This window comes from Diuraphis noxia, unplaced genomic scaffold (genome assembly GCF_037042655.1).
Source record: "Diuraphis noxia isolate RWA-SAM2 unplaced genomic scaffold, SU_Dnox_SAM2 contig0003, whole genome shotgun sequence".
Taxonomy (NCBI): Eukaryota; Metazoa; Arthropoda; class Insecta; order Hemiptera; family Aphididae; genus Diuraphis; species Diuraphis noxia.
In genome coordinates, this window is record NW_028301713.1 from 20,426,081 (window position 1) to 20,452,414 (window position 26,334).

The 26,334-nt window shown below is 26.4% G+C and overlaps 1 protein-coding gene, 1 long non-coding RNA gene and 1 pseudogene across 2 annotated transcripts in view; 1 reads left to right on the plus strand and 2 right to left on the minus strand.

The window, feature by feature from the left end:
* Positions 1-2,272, minus strand: part of LOC149057012 (uncharacterized) — a 32,536-nt gene extending 30,264 nt beyond the window's left edge. The window contains exons 1-2 of the long non-coding RNA XR_016190779.1: positions 2,120-2,272; positions 1,821-1,933 (exon numbers count right to left, since the gene is read on the minus strand). This is a non-coding gene — a long non-coding RNA (uncharacterized LOC149057012). The remainder of the gene's footprint in view (positions 1-1,820; positions 1,934-2,119) is intronic.
* IP3K2 (Inositol 1,4,5-triphosphate kinase 2) overlaps positions 1-26,334 on the plus strand; it is a 260,945-nt gene that overhangs the window by 71,861 nt on the left and 162,750 nt on the right. The window lies entirely within an intron of this gene.
* Positions 17,459-19,722, minus strand: LOC149057014 (uncharacterized; annotated as a pseudogene).

Genomic DNA, 26,334 nt, shown 5'->3' on the forward strand with positions numbered 1-26,334 from the left:
ATGTTTGATGTTTCTATTGATGATTTAAAAACTACATTTTATTGAATGAAACAAAGTTGATGAGATTGCAGTCAGTATACCACTTTACTTTACTCACAAATTCATATCACGACGCGCCGATGTCTAATGGAATCATCAGAAAAATTCGGTAAGTTTATAATGGAATTTCGCAAAGACGGTTATCAACTGAATAGTTGAGTCGATGTAGATCATAAATAATTTGAATAATAATCAAGCAATTTGAATAAGACAGCCAAGAATAATGTACCTAGATACATGCCACACCCACACCCTTTATTATTTATACAAATTAAGATATATGCAATATTACGTGTTTTATGTTCAAAACATGTTCTGCCACTAGCTAATTTCTAATTAGAAAATATTTATTTGAACAAAACGAAATAAACTATATTAATATTTGATTTCAGTTTATATTCCTATTCAAATAAAATAAATATACTTTTATCATCAATAGAATAGGTTATCTGAGTAAGTAATTGAAATCCGTTTTCAAAGTAATAAACTATATATAAGTAACATATTAGATTGTATATTTTTAAGACATTTATAAGCCCCTACAGGCGTAAGTTTTTTTTCATAATATAAATTGAAAATTATTATTATACCACCATGAGGTACATGATAAAAATTTGTTCATATAACAGTGTAATATTAATATTGTAATATATTGAAGACAAAATAGCTAGAAGTTATTAAGAAATGGAATGATGGCAAATCCGTAATAATTATGCATTTATGCGTCTGGATTTTGAAATATTTTCAAACAATAAATCATTCATCATTAAATAATATATATTTACTAAAAAATTTTAATCTTTGTCATTTTGGAGCAATAAAAATGTATTTCGGTTGGCAAAGTTTCTATGCCACTTTGACCATTGTACGTATATAATGGTGGATTACGCATTTTCGATTAAATCCTGTGAATAATGAACTAAAATCTACTTTGTTCTAATTTTACTTACAGCAATATATGCTATATTTAATAGCATATAACTTATTTTATTCTAGATGTTATCACTATTTTTATGCTAATAATTGAAAATTTAAGTTTTCAAATTCAAAATAATTACATAATACATCTAATGTAAATACATAATATTTTCATGTTTGAAGTATAGCATAATAATATATGATGAGATTATTTAGTTTTATGAACGGCTTCACAATATTAAACGTATAGCCATCAGGCTTAAGTGATAATAAAAGTATAATTTTACATAATATGCAAAACGATGTTTTTGGTTCACTCAAATATTGAGTTGTAATTATAATATTATGCATAAAAATGAAATAAGTCATAACAAATTATAAGATACATAAGATAACATATTTTTTTTATTATTATTATTAGACATGATTTAAGAGTTTTATTTTCATAGTAGCGCATAAATTTCATTTAAAGGTACCCACTTAATTTAAATTTAAATTAACTGTAAATAATATACGCAGTTCATTGAATACAATACAATGAGTTTATTTATTTGAAATTGCAAGGAAGTGTATAAATTTTAGTATTTTATAGCATTTAGGTAAGCACTTAATTTTAAGCAATTTTAATGCTTTTTTTGTAAAAAGTAGTTCATCACGGTTTTTGTGTTCATATTATTTAAAATTTAGGTAGTTATAATTGTTTTCATATTTATCAAAAATATATGTGCAACATTTATTTATTTATTTATGTCAATTTTCGATCATCTACTTCCTATTTAAGCTAAGCTTGTGATGTTCAGCATTTTTATAACACACAATATGTTATATAACTTAATATAATTAAATACTTGATTATAACTTACCTTAGTGATTTCTAAACTGATATTAACTTGATGATATATGGAAACTGAGAAAAAACGTGTGTAGTCGTAGGACTTCCATCAGGAACGAACCTTTTTTTCAACTCCGAATGTACCTATGTAATTCAAAATAAAATCTTTTTATTTTTTCGATACAATTTCGACACTGAATTATTTAATTTCACTATTGTCTCCGTATAATGTTTAAATATTAAATACTCGAATCACACGTTTGTGTAATACATGTAACGTATGTAAATAGTAAAAATTTATACTTGTATCAAGTTATAAAATTTAATTACTTTTTATAAATTTGTATTAGATTCATATTTTTACCGGACACGTCTGCCCAAATGTTGGCAAAACAGCGAGTAATTATTTATTGTGATCATAGATAATTAGTATGGTACGCTAATTTCCACGAAAACGATAATATTGATAAACGTCGACGCATACTAAAGCGGTGGCGGAAAAATGAAGCCGGACACATTTTACCGCCACCGTGAGTCCGTGACGACACCTCCAAAACAAAAGAATTTTACCGCCACCGTTGTGGTGTGTAAAATTAATTAAAATGTTAAGCTATGTCCAAAAACACGGTAACATAGTTGATCATGTGGTAACCTCACCTAATCAGCCAATCACAGCAAAGGATTTATGCGAACGTGTATGGTGGAAACCCACTTGCCCATACGGTTATATATGTAATTTTAAAACGTTTACAACACTGGAACTTGACATTTTGACTAACTAAATTTACTCATTTCATCATTTTACCATGTAAAATCAACATCCTGATTCGTGATATTCTTTGATGGTTGGTGATGTATTATATTTTAGTAGGTATTGTACGACGGATTTAGGGAAAAACAATAATTTCGAAGAAATTCGAAGATATTCGTTCGGCTAAACGGGTTTAATAAATTTAATGTGGTCACTGGGCAGTGGTCATCATTATGTAGGTACATATATGGCACGGTGATTTCATGGAAAAATACGGTAATTTTGAAGTCAGTATACGGTTATCTAATTTTAAAATGTTGACAACACTGGAAGTAATTGGAACTTTGAATGCTCAGCGTTAAATTTGTAAAACGGAACGTTGTCCTCACTTCCTCAGTTCGCACTTTCGAATTCCGCCATTAATTGTTTATTTTAAAGACAATCCGTGTTACAGAAATATAATATAAAACAGTAATAATATAATATGATTATAGATATTAGTTATTACGTGCATTTTTTTTATAACACTGCATTTTGTTTCGTGACGATTCATACCAATTCAATATTCTACCGCAGTTCTCAAGCAGCGTAAAATAAGTTCATTTCAAAAACAAAAGGTAATATTTTTTAGTGTCCATAAATTCTAAACTCTAATATGGTTTACCGGCGTGTTTTAATTTTTAATGCTATTATATTGTGCCGATTATTATATGTGTATATATTTTTTAAGCCAGTTGATGACAAATTTTTCGTAACCTATCTAATTGGTATTGTGTATTAAATCTTTATAATATTAATTTGATGAAACTTACTCCCCCCTTTTTTGGCTAGACAAATTAGTATTCTCTTTTCATATTGGGTGACATTGCCTTGCGGTGTCGTTTTATAGATTTATCATCGGATATTTTTAGATTTTTTCATATGCTATGAAATAATAGTTAATTTGTTTTGTTTTATTTTTATTATTATTAAATATAGCAATAGAATCGAGTAGGTATATTTTTGCGTTTATCTAGGACGACTGGACAGCGTTTACGTGGTTTTCCGCTTTCCTAAACCGTTACCCGTAATATAATATTATCTAAAACATTATGTTTTATATTTTTATTCTTTACTTACTATTATGGCGACAAGCCTGGGGCACGATTTCGTACGGTGCTCCTCCAGGGTGTTTCGGATATTTGCATTCAATTTGCGTATACTTTCAACGTGCTATTATAATATAGCGCGTATATGATATTATTATTATACATAGATAATAGGTTATATTATTAAACCTAATAGGAGTGTAAGAAATTTATTAAATTAATCCCAAATAAATAGGTGTTTTAAATTCTTTTTTTTTTTTTTTTGAAATAATTTTTCCTCGTGCACAAAGAGAAACCGCCGGGTGCGCCGTTGTCCGGGTAGCAATTATTAAACTACTACACACACTGCGCGCCGATCTTAAAACAGAATATTATGATAATTTAAAACGATTAAAAATGTGGATAGAAAAAAAAGACATTCCGCCACCAACTACAGATGATATTGCTTAAATGCGTTGCCATAATTCATACCAGAATAATGGTTAATTATTGACCTCCTTCTATATCTTCACAATATTATTATTATTATATTACAGTATAATATTAATTCGTACGCACTAATACTGATAATGATAATAATAATATTATAAATCCACCACCAGGGGCGAGCGCGCGCCTTTTAATCTTGTGCAAAAATCGATCGTTTTCCCATATACATGTATCATATACATAAGTACAAGTTAGTAGTTACACTTACACACATGTGCATATACATACGAATACATATAATACATATATTAGGAGGTATATATACATTATGATAGGTAATAATATATGTAATTTATATTTTTACAATTCTAATGGAGTGTTAAATACCGGTTATCAGATTACCGTAACGGATTTACATATAATATAATATCGTTCACCAACATATAATAATAAAAATAATAATAATAATAATAATAATAATAATTTAATACATAATATACGCGTATGTCTACCCTTCGCCACCGCCGTCGCATCGTCGTGTGTATACGTAAAATGTAATGTACGCATTTTATGATGTATGATTATTATTATGTTTGTCCGTATATTGTGTATTATTCGTACTCGCGTCGTCGCCCTGTTTTAATGTCTAAATCGCCCCCAGACGTACAACGCAGACGAGCGTCTTGATTTTGTGACGTTCCGTCGATATATTCCCGTTTTTGCGCGCTGCTCGTTTTGAATTTACTGAAAATTATCGCATTCTCTCGGGGCACACATAAATATACGACTAAATGTTATTATCATGCCACCGCGCCTTGTTCCTCTTTGCAGCCATACATCTATTATACAGGTAGATGGGTATAGGTCGTTAAATTCATACGAATGACCGATTTTCAAGGTCTTGATATAATAAAATATAGACGAAAGACTCTATAGATGTATAAGTGTACAAGTAGGTATATTATACCTACCCCACGATTTTCGTTTTTCGTTTTCCGTCTGAGACCGTCTATTTTCGTCGTCGTTGGGAGGGAGGGGGTTAGCGTATTAGATATTTAGATATTATATTATGGGTATTAGCTATTTATTAAATTTCTAAATGCCTACAGAATATTATAGACTACTGACAAACTTATTATATTTTGCAGTTATCTGTGTAAAAGTCGAGATAAAATCTTAACATTGGCATAAGACGTATTATAAATAAATTTTAGATTGTTCATATTGTTAGAGTTGCTGCGTTCCTAAACGTCATGTTGTTTCATTCTATATATATAGGGTTTTCGGAACCTATAATTTAATTGAGTAATTAGAATTTAATTCATTTACTATGGACTTATATATTATTATAGCATACAAATTAATTTATGAACTATGAAAAATATTTAAACCATAATCGTGTTTTTTGAATCAAAAAAGAGTCTGGAATATGTATAATTACTGATATTTATAGTTGTTATTTGTCAATGTAGTATTATATCTCAAACGCATACATATATAGGTACATTTGGTGTTCTCTTTTTATACAACTTCGATAGTTATCAATAAAAATAAATTATTTACATATGTGCTTGAAGTATTATAGATCTAATGATACTACAATTATCAGGGCGTTAACTAATCGAGTCAATTGGCTGCTAAAAATTCCATAGCAATCCATCACTGTTTTGATCACAAATAGAATGTTTATAGTTAGTATGTAAAAAATTTAATTTAAAGCAAAAAATCTATATTTTTAAAATTGATAGTATGCGAGCACAAGTCGGTAGTATGACTATTGCATAACAAGAACTGCATATTATTGTGATGAAAACAATTATGACACTGAGAATGATCTGCAATTAATAATAAATTAATAACTAAATCTTTGATTTTTTTTTTTTTTATAAAACATTCCTAGCCAACGGTAGGCTTAAATCTTTGATTAAAACACATTCACTGTTTTCAAAATTCACAGTTCTTATGTCATGTTAAAACTATTTAATTATGTATATTTTTTATAAACTGTCACTTATTCACATCAATCTAATATATATTTATACATTTATACATTTATGAAAATGTATACCTTTGAAAATCATAAACTTATTGAGAATTCATTTTTATATTGGATAAAAAAATAAATCATGAAATATACACTTTTTTAATTTAATAATGCGTTTTGAAAAGTATTTTATATACAATTGCGGTCGAGTAATTATACGTCTATTATGAAATGTCCATTCTATAAATCAATTACTGAATTCTACAGGTTAGAATTGCGGCCATTGGTTCAATTATGATAGTTGAGGGTAAAAAAATACTTTTGTCTGTATTCTTGTCGTCAAAATGTATTTTATCATATTATTATCTAAAGAAAAAATAAAATTGTATTAAAAATGACTTTATGTTTATTATCTAGGAACATATCGATATTATATACGTCCTTAATGCAATTTACAATACAATATGATATTTTTATTATTTTAAGTGTATATTATAATATAGTAACATACTATGATGATATTTTATCGGCGGATAATACGGTATAAGTCAGATTATCATTCTATTATGTCGATATAATGTTATTAGTGGTATAAATTGATGTCTGATGATCGATTGTTACGATCACGTAGATCTTATTTGTCTTTCAGTAATTTTCATTGGTACGTGGACGATAAACAAGTTTCTAATGTTCACAAATAAGGATAATTTATAACCATTGAAACATAATATTAACTTGATTCTCCGTGATAATTTTTTCAAACTTTATTTGTATTTTTTCTGTCAGTGGAATACACTGTTAGAAAAATCGTGTGTACTATTATGCCAATGCAGTAAGTTCCTTCCGTGAAAAATAAACATTTCAGATGAATGTAAAAATGTAAATTATTATTTCCTATTATAGGTACATTACCTCGTAATTCGGGTGTTATGTAAAATAATTTATTGTTGATAAATCGTGATCGTCACTTGTCAGTGGAGCATTAGGAAAAGTATAGCATTATGTTTCTGTTTATTCATGTTAGATGTACCTATAGGTACATTCCACCTTGAAGGCTTGAACTATGAAATCATTGAAATATACCTACGATTACAAAGTAAATTCGTTTACTATCTATCCTACGAGTGGTTTAGAAACATTAATAAATTGAAATACATAGACACTCCTCAAATTTCTACGGACAAAATTAATTAAACACAATTTTATCTGTTTATGACATTTCGAGTTTACCTCCTGTTTCTTTCTAAAATTAATTTACTCGATGTGTTGGCTGAAAGACACCCGGGGGGTGTACGCGAGCTTCTTGTTTATTAAAATTTAATTTAAATCGGCGGCAAATGGATTAAATCAAATGTTTAGTAAAATATATGTTGATTGAAATTGGCTATAAAATTGTAATAACTCAAATACCATCTAGCTGAAATCAGATGACGTGTTATACTTTGAATTCATAAAACAGGTTTAAAAACTTGTTAACTACTAGAGATTTACTTCTGTTTAATTGTGTTTACATTTTTATTGCAAAAACATTTTATTGATATTGTTTTTTTTTCGTCTATATGTATAGAATGCATTATACTAACACATAACTTATATGTATAATAGTTGTCTACAACTATTATACATATAAGTCAAATTTCAATGATTTTTTTTTTTAATCTGAAATAATAATTTCCCATCAGTTGTTATACGTGTATAATTGTATAATATATTTTTTTTTTTTTTATTGTTCGCAAAAAATAACATCGACAACAAAGGCCATTAGTTACAAAGAGGTTATTATACTAATGAAGTGCTAATAATAATAATTGTATAATATTGTAAACTCACATTCTAGTAATATTTTTTTAGAAATACGTCCATTAGATGGAAAAAATATTGATCTTAAAATAATATGCCATCATTACCATTATATAATATTATTAAAAGTTTTACCGTTTAGGTTTTAATAAAAAAAATCAGTGAATTATGTACCTATCACGATGGTACTGGATGTAGGTGGATGCATGGATGTGCATATATTTGAACCATATTTTTTTACTCCGTCTGTTTGTGTTAAGCATTCTCAATATTATCATTGTCTTGGAGCAAATTATTTGCCACGATTACCTTATATATAATAATAACTATTAAACTAACTATAATATTATACAATTCAAGAAAGTGATCTTTTAATAGAGTATTTGCCTAAACATTGGATACATTATTCTTTATTAGTGTTTAAATTTTTCATAAAGATTTTTGTCAGTTATAAGTATAAACATGTTGCTATTATTATGATATATAATAAAATTGTATACTGTGTAGGACATTTAGGTTCAGCAAAACAAATGTTTGTCATTGTGTGTGTGGTATGATATTTATTTATTATAAGACTTTAAATGGACTTCGTGATTATACCACCCGCATAGTAAAATCTTGAAAGATTGTTTTGTTTCTGTGCCTATTGGTAGCGTTTTTTACTAATGAAAATCGTGACAAGATTAAAATGATTTATCGGTGTTTTCAATTTTTTTTTCAGCTATGTGTTAACATTTATCAAATACATATTATCATACATATTATATGCATACAAAATTAGATCAGTTAAATAAAAATATGTTTTACAATTTTTTAAATACCTGCGTCATTAAATCTACTTAAAATAGAATATATTCTTTCGTACCTACATCAAATAAAATATGAGAATGTGTCTCCGTTTTCTATTAAATTTATCACATTAAAAAAAGAGTGGGTGAGGGAAATACCACAGCAGGTTATTTACAGAATTTCAACAGTCAAGTATCATTTCTTTCTTGTGTCATGACTTCAACAGTCAAGTATCATTTCTTTCTTGTGTCATGACTTCGACAGGAAATGATAGATTGGAGCTTTCTCCAGATAACGATTTATCATTTAAAATTATAAATAGATTTACTGTTGAAAAAACTGTATTGGATTTTTCTATGTTTTATATAATTAGAGCTAAAAGAAATTGCCCTAAAATTGTTGTACTATATTATATTTCATATTATAAGCTTACATCGATCGATGTGTACGAGTACATAATATTATTTACTTTCGTCATTATTTCTTGTATTTTTAAATTATATAGATTGACATGATCGAGATGATCAATTCGATCAAGTATCCTGTATAGGTACTGTCGTACTGTTTGCGTTCAAAATCGGTTTTCGACGTGTTCCTGAATTTCATAGGGTTTTATGTGTTATTAACACTGTCGATAATAAATACGTATCATTTTACTTTTATAGGTACCTACTATATATTTTACATCGTGTAGGTACCAGTGTAATCATTAAGTCTTGGTCGTATTTATCATTATGAATAAATAACATTATTCATATCATATTTTAAGATATGAAATTTAGTGACTTTTTTTTTTTTATTAAATTCCTGAAGTTATATATAAATTATTTTTGTAGTTTAAAATTTTTAAACTAACTGGTCACCAAATATAAACACCTACGATATATTTATACATATAATATATAGTAGTAGTAATTATAATACATTCATAATATAGCAATGAAAGTATTATATATATATATATAAATAATAATGAATATCTTCAATATTACTAGGTATTTAAATCATCTGTAATAAATGACTAGTTGATTGATTTTGTTTTTTAAATTGCATATCAAAATATTACCTATATTATTATTGTTGTTGTTAAGCATTGTATGCCATTACTTAATTTTTTTTTAATATTGATGTACAAAATGAGCTTTATTTTTGGTCTTGATATTCAATTAAATTATAATTAAAGTAACTTTAACAGAAATTCTTCGTTGTAGTGTTTATAGTTAATAGTTACAACTAATGAGTTATATGTGCTGCATAGGTACCACATAACATATTATTTGCATATCATTTAATACTTGTGTACTTAATTTTATTTTATTTTTTCAATTTAATTACATTTAACAATTTTTGTTAAGTTATATAAAAAACCTGTTAATGATATCACATATTATGCGCAATTTCCTATTTACTGTAGATAATAGGTACGACTGTCGACTATTACTCTGCAAGTAGATGCAAATCGTGTAACACTCCATAAGTTGTAAAATTATGTCAATATTATTTTTACTCACATAAATACACAGTCATTATCTATATCTTGTATTCATCTCTAAATATAATAGTTAATAATAATAATACGAGTAATAATATTAAGAAAAATATATATTTACACTCAATTGTCTTACCATTATTTATGTAGATCGTAATTTTAATTGAAAAACAATAATAGATAGGTACATCGTGCATTATCATTTAATTATTTATTACTCAAATATAAAATATATAATATTTTCTTGCCAATTCTTAAGATACATTTATATTCATAGATATTTAATTTATAGAATTACAATGTTAATATATTTTTACGTGTTATAATTTATTAATTATATAATATTATAATTTGTTACTGATGATTATTTTTTTATTTTTCAGGTAAGTGCAAATATTACACTATTCTACATAATATAGCCAATGGCTTATATCATATGATAGTCGTATATAAATGGTTCGCCGTATGACAAATGTTAATGCGATCGACGCATATCCAATTTAAAATACTCTATGGTCCTTCTCATATACACGATAATATATAAGGTAACAAATTATTAAATAAATACAATATAGAAGCATAATAATTATGTAATTTAATTTACAAATATCGAATGGTTTATTTAATTATAATCATAAAATGTTTGATGATAAATAAAATATTCTCAATAATATAGTCAATATAATAATATATCATTATTATATTGGTCTATGAACAAATACGAAGTGTAGACAAGAAAATATTTTTGTAGCTCAGACAAATTGAATTTAAAATTATATATTTACATTTATAAATGCATGATATAATTGTATTTTGTGAATTCTTGGATAAATGCACTTCAATAATTATTTGAAAAATGAAACTCGTATCGATGGCTTATATTTTTAATTTCACAAATTAAAACGCATGTTTTTGTAAATATTATTGCAATCGTTGAGTGTATTAAATTTATTTTATGATAGTAAATATTATATTTTTTCATATCGGTTATAAGTTATAATATAAGGCACGTTATTAAAAAGCTAATGGTAACTGTATTAGATACATATAATATTGTATAATGTATGTATTTCTGAGAGGAATTAGTTTACGTGATACGTTTGTAAAAATATTCTTTAAAAATAATGTGCGCGACCTCTTTAAGTACAACAATATAATAATATAGCGTCAAGTGTAATAAGGATACATTTTGTCGCTGTATACGAAAGAATTCTCAATTGACGTTTGCAAGATTATAACGGCGGTCTTATTTAAAAATAATAGATTTTTATTGATGATTCGGTCCTCGATCGAACATACATTTTTTTCGGCGCTATACAAACGGGAAGTTGTCGCTGGCATCGCTGCGATGCGCGTTTGGAAAAATTCCCCGACAGAAACCCGGTTTTCTTGGCAGCGCATATATAATACATATTTACTTATGTATATATACGTATCAGCTATATGCTCGTGAATGAAGATCTCCCAGCGACAAATCAATTAGACTTCGAGGACGAGATGTATAAATCAATCGTCTCGGGTCGCGACAATGCGCAAGTCGGTGCAGGTGTCGTGTGCCCTCTTCTATACATATTGTTATATCGCAGTATTATATATTTTATATTCTCCTGCCGAAGCACGCATATTATTATTTTTACCATTTAACTCAGTCTTATATGCGGTGTGAATAAAAAATCCTGGTGTGACCTGTCGCTGTCGGACCGCCTTTCACGCGATAACAGGCGGACGTACAGGTCGTGAATGCGATTCGCGCGCTTTTCGCTTGGCAGCTAAGAAAAACCGCGACAACGCGCTACCATCATTGGCATTATTGTCATTATACAGGATGATTCACCACAATTTCCATACTTTCCCCTTTTTTCTTCAATAATACAGCATATTTGGTATACACAATCTGATTTGTACGTTGAAATGTTTAATTAAAATTCTTGAAATTTGTCGTACCATTACTTGAGACTCCCCCCCCTTTTTTTCTACCTACTTTTCATTATTTAGTTGATAAATTCTCTGAAAATTTTGTTATATCAAAATCAAAATTTAAACTAGTAGTCTTTGAATTATATAACTTTGTTTAGGTACTAAGGCTAATATAGCTGGTCAATGATGGGTTTGGAAGGTATATAAGAAGCTATAATAATATTACGATTTGAAAATATATTTTAGTAATTAATTTATATTAATCTAAAGAAAAAATCTTTCTATCATTTTTAAAAATGGTTTAATTATAGTAAATACTAGATCTGATATTCATCTATTTTATATTTATGTAACATGAAATATATATTTATATATATAATTTTTTACCTAAACATAAATTATAAAACCATTTAAGATTACTTGGGTAATTATTATTAGGTATCATATTATATTATTGTTCATAAATTTCGAAATACACTACATTTACGAAATTTACAATATTATCGTTACAATTTGTTTTCTTCCTAAGAGTAATACACTATAACACTTTAATTCATTACTGCTGAGCTGCACTGTAACAGACTGCAGGTGCACAGTGCACACACATATAACAGACAAGTTATACATTTTACGCATATTTACATATAAGTAGGAAAACCGCTTTTAACTCAAACAACTAGTTCCTATATTATTTTATATAATATTATAATGTGACAATAAATCAAATTTTAAAATATCCCTCAGGGTGTCACAATCACGTGAAAAGCTTTATTATTATTTTCTTGTAGGTAGAGTTTAAGTAGTAATTTCCTCCTCATAATTGTGAATTTTTGATACCCATGAAAAAATTATTTTTTCTAGACATGTAGATAGGTGCTGCATGTAGTCCATATAGGTAATTTGTTTTTAGTTTTTCTTCGTTCATTTCTCTTACATGTCTCTGGATATAAGCTCAATTTCGGGTCTGAGGTGAATTATATCGTCGTTAACCATTATCTTAGGTATATGTGGCATCTATTTAATATTATGCTGAACATCCAATTACTTTTTAATGATATTTTAATACCGCAAATTTGTGTGTATTATTTTCGAATCTTTATTATTTTATCTGTAAATAATGCAGTATGATTAAATGGAAACTTATTTTATGATACTATTTTGGAGTGGCAGATGTGCCGTTCATTTAAAATTAGAATAATATCTATTACCCTTACGTTTAGAAATCCTTTGTTGATGATGTCAGTATCTTCGTGTTGTTTTGTTTATCCTCATTTTAAAAACCTTGTTGTATTGAACTCCAAGGTACGAGTTTCGCATACCTATGAATTGGAATTGCACGTCGTTTGAGAGTTCTTAAACAACTATTCTCCAAGAGACGAGAAAAATGGTCGGGTTAGGATTTGAATAATGTACGGAATTTCTGGAGACTAACTCTATAATATATTATCATCGAACTGTATAATGATACATACTTATTTATTGCCTTTAATTTAATAAATCTATAAATTGAATGATAATAATCTACTCAGATTATGCATTTTTATTGATATTATAATAATGATATAATCTTTAAAACTATGTATTCAAATGCTTTATTTTTACATATGCGACATATTTAAATCTTAAATAATTTTAAAATCAAACAATATACTTTAACTTGCAAGTATACTGCTTTTTGATAACCGTTTCCATTGTAATATATATACTTGAATTAGTTGAATTTAATTTGAGTAAAATGTTATACAATTTTAAAACTCGAAATGTATTGCTTATGTATATTAGATATATTGATTGTGATAATTAAAAAATTATATCAAAAAATTGTTAAATTTTTTTCTGCTTGATATTTTTAGAATCATAAAATATCGTATTGCGTGTTATAGGTTTAGGTAGTATTATTTATTTCAGACTTGTCATTTATATCATAAATCGGTTAATTTTTTTTTTAAATACATAAAAATATTATTCTGAGACCTATGGTTTAAAAATGATTTATTGAAGTATACTTCCAACGTTATGTTGTATACGGCATATTTCACGATGTTAACACTATGAATTATTATTGTATATACACCGAGCACTCTACAGAAGAAATGCTTGTATGGTCCACGTGAACTATACGGCTAAATGATTTAGATGGTTTGTAAGGGGCAAATCGATATGACAACAAAGTCACATAATATTATTATTATTATGTGTGTGTGTGTGTGTGTGGTGCAAGTGTATATACGCATATATTCTGTATAGCCTTCCCTTGCTAGGTAGTAGGTACCTATGTATAATTCATATAATATGTACGACATACCGCTGTAAACAACCGGATTGTGTGCGAAGATTAAAAATGTAATAATATACTGCACTAGGAGGAACGTAGGAGAATACGATTAACACCTAATAAAAACGATTTTACATCGGCGGATTATTATTTACGACTAAACTTCTTATAAAGCGTTTTATTATTATTATTATTATTTCATATTGTATAAATTAATGAATTATTGAGATTAAAATTTATTGTTCAATTAGTTTAGTTGGTCAGGTGGTTTTCAATTCACTGCCTGTTGGTCTGTACACTTATATTAAATTATATTGTGATTTTTAAATTGAAGTAGTAAATTATTTATTGATTCAATTTATTTACAAAAGAATTTGATATCATTTATAACTATTAAACACTCGGTTATTTTTAATCAATTTCAAAATTGAAGCATATACATGTAATGTAATATGTATGATTAAAACACACATTGTAGGCTTATTTATTCTTTTTCCTTGTCAATTATCATTCTGAAATATTTTTTTTAATTTTTAATTAAAAAAAAAATGTAGCACTTAAAATTAAATTTGCGATTTAAATAAATTTGTAATTGATAGTTCACTAATCATATGTAAACGTGTTATTTTAAAACTTATTATAAATTTCTAAATGTAATAATTAGGGCCCGAAACTTGTTGATCTAAAAATATATAAAATGACTAAAAATTTATATTTTACAATAAAAATTGATAAATATCGTTTTAATACAAAAAATATTAAAATCATTTGTATTTAACTAAATAAAACTATATTAAAAAATGCTACTTTTAATAAAATTTCTTGTTTTTGTGACAAAAAAAAAAAAGATATTGAACGTTGATAATCGACAAACTAATAGAAACTGCATGTAACTTTCAACAAGAAAAATGAAAATATATGAAAAAAAAGTGCAAAAATGAATAAAATGCACCAAAAATACTAAAAAATTAATCAAAAAATCAAAAAATTCCCTAAAATTGCAAAATAAAAATTGTACCATTAAATTCTATACTCCATGAATCAAATTTCTGTATAGAAAGCATCGAATGTGAACATTAAAAAAAAAGATGCTAAGTTCCAGGCCCTATTAATAATCAATATAATTTATTATTTTTATTCGCAATATAAATTACATGCATACTTAGGAGTTAGGACCATGTCATATTATACCATTTTAAGAAGTAAGAACTATATATTGATAAATAATATTAAATGTAAAAGTCTTTATTATTATATATGTAGGTAGCTGCTGCAGGGTAGTGGGTACACGGAAAAAACAAAACAGTTATTTTTACTATAAAAGTAGTAGGATTGACTGTATTTTATAGTTGCTATAGGGACAGCTATAATATTAGTCAGATTTACTAAAATATTATAGTCAAGTTATTATAGTTATTCGAACTGAAATATGCAGTAATTTTTACTATATTTTTATAGTGCTAAATACTTTTTAATTTAGTTTGTTTAAACAATATTTATAGTTACGTTAACCATGACTCATAGTTATGTTAACCAAGACTCATAGTTATGTTAACCGAGACTCATAGTTATGTTAACCAAGACTCATAGTTATGTTAATTAAGACTTATAGTTATGTCCACTATAAGCTTAGTGACAATTACTAGAAATAAATAAGAGTTTACTATTAAAAATAGTTGACTGAACTACAATTTGAAATAACTATAACTATAAATTGTAGTACATAATCCTTATTGATATTTTTTTTAATAATATCTATTTACTATTATTTATAGTAACCATTAAGTAATTCCCATTAAATTAGTTTATTTTTTTTACCTTTATATGTATATTAATTATTATAATATACAACTTAAATCAATTGCAAATCAATTAGAGGATTGAGAATGAGTGAAGTACAAAAAAAAATATAAAAAACAGCTTTATTAAACATCATTTTTTTTTTTATTGAAAATAAATTTTATACATGATAACTGTGTAGATAAGTGCCTAATAAAATAACATAGTTTCACTTAAAAACATTAGGCAGGTATAACATTTAAAATAACAATTAAAATCGTTACAATTTATAATACGGGATGTATGATGGGGTGTGTAATATATTAATATGATAAACAACATTTTTTATATAGATACATATAGTTACAAGTATAATAATTATGATTATAATAACATTTTTATGAATATATTTCCATTAGAAATACTTTTATGGTGAACTGGAAAAAGATTTTCTAATTCATTAATTTTTATATGACTTAATTTGGAAGAAAACTTTACACTAAACGACTAAACGCACCAAAGTGTTCATCATAGTTAATATTATTAAACAATTTATATATAATAAATGGCTCATTTTTTATAATAAAAATACATTTAATCAATCCAAATAAAGGGAATAAATCATTATTTTCATCACACATATTAATAATTACAGACATATTTTTAGTGTTATATGAAACTCCATTGATGATTACCCATGAAACAAAATATATTTGAGGGATATTATAATTTTGATTAATATCATCTAAGATATTTAAATTTATATTTGATGTATCTTCAACGAACACAGGTGCGTTTGTCGAATTATTATTTAACATTAGTTGAGAATTGATAGTAATTTTTGATTTAGAATCAAAATCATGCTGTTTAAGGTGTCTTTTATATGTATCTATATTATTAAAAATTCTAAGACAATCCTGTAATGGACAATTTAATGTTTTAATTGATTTTAAATCGTGGTATAAATTAAAATGTATAAATAAATGATTTATACATTGCGCCTCGTAATTACATAAAAAGCAATTAACCATTTTGAAAATTTTAATTACAATACAAAATGTCAAATATTAACAACAACAAATAGGTACATAAACTTAAATATAAATTATTAAGTATGTATTATAACTTATAAGTAGGTACAGTACTTTAAAAGTTTAACTATTTGCAAATAATATGTAAATAGTAATATAAATAAATATTAATGGTAGGTATAGTAGGTATTAAATTAAAAATATAAAAATGCAATTAATACATATAAAAATATACATTTATATCTACAATCTACATAGTGCATGTAGTGTACATATTGTTTAAACCATATTATATCAAAAGGTAGGTATAGTATTAAATATTAATGTATTATACAAATATAGAAAATGTATACCGAAAGAAAAATGTAAATATAAATATCTAAAACATACTTTAATTTCTTTATAGATAATAGTTAGACAAAAATTATTTTTTAACTTCAAATATTATTTATTAATACCCACCTACCTAGGTATATATTAATACATTACAATAGAAATTGTTTAAATTTAAGTTATACATTTATTGCATTATATTAATTATTAGGAATTACAGTTATGTAATAATAATCACCTACATTGATTCTAAATATTTTATTATACTTTGTACGCCTATAAACTTTTTTTTTGATTCATCAGTTATTTAAAAAATATAATCTTGAATAAACCACCAAATTTGTTCAGCTTCTTGGGGATAATGCAAATTTAATGCATGAAATGATTTGAAACATATATCCAGTGCCTTAATGGGTGTTATAATAAATATCATTTATTACTGTATAGTAGCCAATTTTATCATTTGAATTTGATTCTTGATTCCCAACAATGACAACATATGGTTGAACCGTTAGACCGCAATTAAATGCTCTGTAAATTTTACGTTCATGAGTAATCTTGAGATCATTCACATTCTATGTGTAATAAACAATAAATTATAGATTAAAGTTAGGTACCTTAATTACATTAGGTATATAAAGACATATATGCTATATAATAATTTAGAATATACAAATCAAGTTTTTATAATTTGATATAAATAATATATACCTACTACTAAAAATGATGAAGACATGACTATACACAATAGGTAGGTACACTACACATATTTCTATACTACCTATATTATAGGAATGTAATTAGTGTTATTGTTATATCTGTGTGACACTATGACTGTGTGTCAGCATGTCATATTGCCATATGACTTTGTTGGTATTATAAAAAAATATTAATGTTAAACCAAAAAAATAGACCAAATCTAAATGTATATAGTATACCTATATATTATATATAGCCATATAGGTACCTAATTTTTTCTGTGGTTAAACTAAAAAAATGTTATTTTGGTTTGATATGCTAAAAATTATGAACTAATCTGCCCTTTAACTATCCAAGGCCAAAATTTAAGGTACTTAAATCAATAAATTATTTTAAACTTACAGTAATGTTAACTATGACAGCACTAGCTTGTTCCAGTTTCGATGGTTTTCTCATAAAATATTTTGAAACATTCCCATCATTTGTTGTCTTTTTGGGGACTTTAATATTTACTGGCTTGAACAGGTAAGGCAATAATTGTATTACAGCTAAGTCATCATCTCCTAAAATTATTATAATAATGAATTATAGAGTTATAGTAGATAGGTAACATTATTCTATTATTGCTAGTATTATGCGGTTATAATAAAAACTTGCCTAATATATCAGGTGTTAAGATTTTTGTTATTAAGTTTTGTTCATTCAAATTCAAATTATTTTCTCTGTTTTTCAAATATATTTTCAACTTTTCTTTAAAAATGTCAAATTTTTGGATAAGGCATTGGTCTTTGTTAGGAAATAAATGATCAAAATCCATATTAATCTAAAATAAGATTAAATATTTCTCTTTAATAGGCACATTTTACAATACCTAATCATATTTAAAATGGAATAATTAAAAATAATATCTCTCAAGTATTAAACATTTTAAATGTATGTGACTTCGTTAAAATTAAATATACTGTAATATTAGATAAATTAATACTTGTAGGCATTATAAATAATTACATATTATAAAAAGACAAAAAGTTCATACAAAAGTATATAGGTAATGAAATAAAAACTGTTAATAATTTGTATAATTTAACTTACAAGTATGTGACCTGTTGGTTTTTTTAATGCAGGATATTTAAGATTATCATTATTATCAATATTAGGTTTGCTTAAACGATAATGAACATTCTGACCATAGCTAATATAATTTAAATTCTGGTTCAACATTGTGTTTTAACCAAGTAAGTGAATCTAAAATATCTGTTTGATATAAGATAAAAATATTATATTATATTATGCTAATAGGTATAATAGGTATACCTATAAATATATTTGTACATACATTTTTATACATATTTATATTTTTGTATACTATACATGTGTATAATGCTTGTACATTATAATGGACGATGGTCAATGTACTACCTAGGTAGTGTAGTACAGTTACGTAGCCAAGGGGGGCACAGGGGCCATGCCCCCCATTGGCCGTATCATATAATATATAAAAAATAATCGTAAATTAATTAATTTTGACTATGTACCGGTTTGGAGGTTAAATTTGCAAACATTGAACTGGACAAAATAAAATAATGTTAAAAATATTTGTTTAATTTTTTTTTTGGCTAAATAAGTTATTCTTTTAAAATTGTATAATTAGTAGCAATAAACTTTACTCAATGCCTTATATATATCATCACTTAAATTGAAACTAATTTGAATTTGAATAATGAAACAAAAACTTTTTAAAATATAACGTACCTAATATTATTTTTACATAAATCAAATCAAATAAAAACTTACCGTCTTGCCTTCTGAAAAAATATCACACTATTTTTTAAACAATACTGTCGTCTGTCGTCGAACTTATGAATGTTGACTGTTTCGCTGTTTACTGTTGACTGAATAGTGATTACCACAGATGGGCCGTCGTTAAGTCATAGCCACTGGTCAGATTGCTAATAATTGCAATATTTACAACTCTAAGTACTCACCTAATATCTGCTGTAAGTTATAAATTTTACATTCGTAGTAATTTTATTTGATACCGCGTAAGCGTATACTCAATTAGTATTAAATACCTCGAATGATGTTAAATTTTTTCGTAGCATTCAGTATTCACTTGTGTAAAATACAGACGAACATGAGCTTAATCGTAAAGTTTTCAAAGAAGATAATTGGCGATATGTTATAATGATTAACGAGTAGGTGTTATATGTATTATGTAATGGCATTAACCTGTTAGTTGAGTTCGTTTAAAATTGTTAAAACTATACCATTTTCTCCGGACAAGATGAATGTCAAGTATAGACCATTTAACGATTTAACAGAACAGTTCCTGCATTAAAGTGTAAATGATTTTAAATGAATTGATTACTAATAGGGAAAATCATATTTTTCCAGAACAATGTTATGTAATACATTGTATACTTAATACTTAATTTTATAGTCCTTTTAACTATTAATATTAGTACTTTATGCTTAATTTTATAGTTAATTTAACTTTTAATAATAGTAAACTATTTTAACTATATTTGTTAGTTAATTCAAACATTAAAAACCGCGTTAACTATAAAATATAGTAAACATTACCATAACAAACAACTATATTTTTATAGTTATAATAAGTAAATAATTTTAGTTATGTTACCTATTAAATAGTTAAATTTACTATAATTTGCTTAACTATAATATTTTAGTAATTTTTTTTTTCCGTGTATATTAAACATAAAATTTATACGAGTCAACAAATTTAACCATACAAATACTTTGTATTTAATTGAAAATAACATACTGAAAATTGTTTAATTACTTTAATTTAAAATTCATAAATTTATATTACTTATGCATTTTAATATTATTTCTTTGAGGTTAAAAATAAAAACATTAATCTCTTATTGTATTTAGGTCATCGTGGACCACTGAACTCTGTACTGCTCGTATTAAATTATGAAAACTTAACTTGATACATATATTATTCATTTTTATAATTTTTAATCAACGTGCATTAAAAATATTAAATATTCAAATAGGTACATCTCAATATAATATATATATATATATATATATATATATATATTATATACCTACAACTAATTTAATTATAATTATTAGCTGATTTAAATTATAATGTTCCTATTAATATATCAATGTAAGTAACAAAATAATAATTATTGAATTGGTATATAAGTACTTATAAAATATAAGTCTTAAATAAAACATTTTTAAGCGTACCTATTCATTTTAGAAATATCTTCAGAAATATATTTTTTTTCATCATAAACTCAATTAAATGATTATCTTTTTTACATTTTAATTTCAAAATAGAAAATTAATGATTATTAATTATAATGTCATAAATAGAAAAACATTTTATAAGTAGTTATTTTTTTTTTCATATTATTTTATTACCTTAGTGTATTTAATGTTATTTTTGATTTAGGAAATAAGATGTTCATTTAGTTAATATATCTCTGAGCAAAAGAGTTGTAAAATATGAGTTTATTTATAGTATACTTATAACAGCTATAATAATATATTGTCTGCAACTAGATAATTATCACAGATAACACTTCATATTAGACTTCGCTTAGTTGCGAAAACAGCTCCGCCTCAGAATCGATTTTTAAATCCGATGATAATCGCTTTCGAATTAAAAATACACCCGCCCAAGAGACCCCCCATATCAGCAACTGCCCACCCAACGTGCGAAATATTATAAAAGTGTGAAATGTGTTTGCGCGTATTTGTCCGTGTGCTTAGATTAGGTTTTATATCATTACGGAAACTTGTTTAAAGTAAGAGTATATAGTAAAGGTAAACCACAAAAATGCATTATATTATAGTATACTGTATAAGCGTTACCTAAACTGCAGTAGCGTAGTCAGATGAGAAAGGACAAAGAACCATACCCCCTCCCCATCGTCCGTATTTTTATAGAATAATATGATAATACAAAAATAGAAACTAATGTATTAATTGCTTTTGTAAAAAAAATCTTAAAGAATGAAATTCTTATAGATTGCAGGTCTTGGACACAATAACTGTATAATATTAGAAATACTTCATTAACATGTGATTGTTGTATATAGAATAAATTAATATAAATAAAAAATTTAAAAAAATGTTATTCATTTCTGTAGCATATATATATATATATATCTTAGTATTATAATAATAAATCCAGTTAATAAATGTAAAATAGTGCAAACAACAGATACAAAATTTATTTTGTGAGGTTTTTATGCCTTCTCCCCCCCCCCCTTTCCGACTACGCCCTGTACCTTAGCATTTAGCACTACGAAATATCATTGTTATTATTATTATTACTTTATAAATTATTATAATATAAACGAAAATTATATAGGGAATTTATTATTACGGCGTGTATATACTGCTTACTGTGTACTAGCCTCGTTTGAGTACCTACCGCGATTGTAAACTTATTTTTCAAACTCGTTCTCGTCATTATTATATTAATTCACGACGGTCGTATACTCGTGTACAGCATATTATTAGGTATTATCATTATAATAATACGCGATTATACTCTTGTAAAAGACCATACTATATTCAATATGTACGTACGTGCGCAGCGTCGGATCATTTATAACCGTTTAGAGTTTATTTTTCAAAACGTTGTTGACTGCTAGCAGTTGTCAATGTTGTCATTGTCAAAGACCGCGGTCTACCACTGTATGATAATACGAATACCTATCTAGCTATACATATTACATACAATAATATTATAATATATTATAACAATATATTCCATCACGGTCGGTGGCGTATATATTATTATTATTATTATTATTATCCTTTTGCTCCTGCTCGGCGAGCTCTTCTGACGAAGATGAGATTTACGAGCTCGTAATGAGACACGTATTAATACATTCGTGTACACACGCAGTACACAAATATAAATAGTATATACGGGCTGTGTATAAATATATTATGTTTGTACATATTATGCAGTCAACGGTGGAAACGTTTATCGTGTCGGGGTACATTTTTCTTTCTAAATTATGATAAGGAGGACTACAACAAAAACAGCGCGTTTAAGTCGTACGTGATAACAAAGACGGTCGCAACCGGTCACTGCGGCAGCGATTTGTCCCGGAAAAATAATAATATATAGGTAGGCACGTCGCGCACCGCGTGACTGTGAAAAAGTATATATTATTATATATGTATATATACATTATACCAATAGGAAAAGAATACACATTACTTATATCATATATTAAATTATATACATTATATACGTGGCAACGGCGGCGGATATACGTCGGATAAGGACCGGATGAATATCTAAACGGTCCAATATAAATAATCGGCCTCGTCCGCGTGTTCGATTTAATATATATATATATATACATAGTTTATTCGCGTATATGCAATGATATATAATATTATCCTCTCGGCCTCGGCGGCTCACTCCTGTACCGAGAGCGGTATACTGTAACAGTCTGACTGTTGTAGTCGCGTTATAGTGTGGCAGTAGTATAAATAATGCATTTTTCACCGGGTATGTTTTCGTTCGAATAGAAAACGTTCATCAATATTTAATACGACCGTCTTGTACACGTCGTCGTACTTGCATTTGATGGCCGTTGCAGCCTACAACCATGCGTCCATGCGCATTATTATATTATACTATACGTATTATTATTATTATTATTGTTGTTGTTTACTTCTATACATTTCCATCCGGAGAGACGTATTGCCGCCTATATCATATATAATATGTTATAATATTAAAATAATAAAATATTTATAATATGTTCGTCGACGACTCGGGCCACCCGTAATATTCGTACTTCAGTAGGTATAACGCATTCGCGCCGGTGAAAAACTTTCGTTTGTCCCATATATCTGTACCTAATACCTATTTACCTGTACGTACTGTGACATATAATTCTATACACAATTAGTATTTAGGTACATCAAAGTGTACTCTAGACGCCTAAAAAATAAAGTAAAAATTTGTATGAAGACAGATCATATGCTCAGGACATATACTATATAATTAGGTACTTTTCGTATAGGTGCAATGATTTACCTGTGTTGCAACGTAGCTATACCGTATATTTTTTTAAACAAATTATAATAACGATAAATTCAAAAATTTCTTTCGTGACATGAATTAAGACACTCGTCGAATAGATTTGTATTAAAATGAGTATCGACACAATAAACTCCTATTGTGCATTGAGTCTTGCGATCTATAACATAGAATAAAAACTTGGCGTCGATCTATATTATCATTATATATAATATATGTTCTATATTAGTATATTTAAGTGGTTATAACTCAAACGCAGAAAGCGCTATTTCTGGAGAAAATATGTTTTTTTTTAATATTATTATATTTCATACGAGAAAAACGATAGTAAAATTATATTATGTATAACAACACTGGGCGAGTCCGGTGTGTGTGAATTCTGAAGTGTATAATATTCGTATATACTTCGACTGGCCTTGTATTGTTTTTTTTTTATACATATAGGTACATTTTACACAGTTCCTTATTAAATTACCATATTTATCTCGACATATTATGTATAAAAAGTATAATATATTTATTTTAGATTCTGAACGAAGTGATGAATGTATTGATTTTACAATGATGTGTGTTTTTTTTTTTTTTTTTTTTTTGTTTTTTTTTTTTTGTGTCTGTGTACAGCATAACTAGTCGAAATAATGCTTCGATTTAAAACTTTGGGGGTATTTTCCGATGTAAAATTGAAGATCCTTGGTGCATTATAGAGGTCAAAAGTAAACATTTTCCAACAGTTTTCAAAAAAATCGAGAAAAACAAAAAAAAAATGACAGAAAAACGGGAATTTTTACGCAAAATCAGTTTTCGACCAAATCGATTTTTTTATATGGTTGTAATTCAAAAAATAATCACTTTAAATACTTGAAATTTTCACCAAATGTTTATGTTAGTGTTCTCTATATACAGTTTAATTTTCAAAAATTTTTGACTTTTTTTGAGTTATTTATAGACCACTGAAATTTACACTTTTTTTGAGAATTTTTTTTTGAAGTGTCGGTAAAAAAATGTTGGACGACCAAAAAAACTTGAAAATTTAATACAAGGTTCGTTATGAGTTTTTCTTATTGTAGCTTAAAAAAAATTAAAAATCGTAAGTCACAATTTTTTTTAATAAGCTTTTATAGTTCAAAATTTTACGAAATCTGTCGAAAACGCGAAAATTTGCAAGTAATTTTGAAGTTGAAAAATCATATAATTTTTTGCGTTTATAACTAAGGATTAAAAATACAACAATAAGTTCTCCATAAGTTTTCCTTAAAGTAGCTATAGAGAAAACTCGAAGTATCATTATAGAAAAAATTTTAAGTGCGTTTGAATTTTAAATTTTTACGAAATAGCGTAACGATAACGATTTATCCTGAAACGATTTTAAATATTTGTTATTATTCAAAAAGTATAAGTCTTAGATACTTGAAAATTTTACCAGTTATTAGAATTGGTATTTTCTTTACATGATTAAATTTTCAAAATATTTTGACTTTTTTTGAGATATTTATAGACGACTGAAATTTTCAATTTGTCTGAAAATTTTTTTTTGAAGTGTCGATAAAATTTTTTTGGCCCTATCAAAATACTTGAAAATTTAATACAAAGTTCCTCATAAGTTATTCTTAAAGTGATTAAAAAATTATAAGAATACATAGGCACAATTTTTTTTTATAAGCGTTTATAGTTCAAATTTTTACGAAATCTGTCGAAAATGTGAAAATTTGCAAGTAATTTTGAAGCTGAAAAATCATAAAATTTTTTGTGTTTATAACTAAAGATTAAGAATACATCACTAAGTTTTCCATAAGTTTTACTTCAAGTAGCTATAGAGAAAACTCGAAGCGTCATTATAGGAATAATTTTAATTGCGTTTGAATTTTAAATTTTTACGAAATAGCGTAACGATAACGATTTATCCTGAAACGATTTTAAATATTTGTTATTATTCAAAAAGTATGAGTCCTAGATACTTGAAAATTTTACCAGTTATTAAGATTGGCATTTTCTTTACATGATTCTTACCGGTTCTTTTGGTTAAAGCAGTAATAAATAAAAATAAGTATTAACTTATAGGACTATATATGCGTATATGCCACCAGTCCCTAAAGTATTCAAATTTTCGTACTACACACATAGTTCCA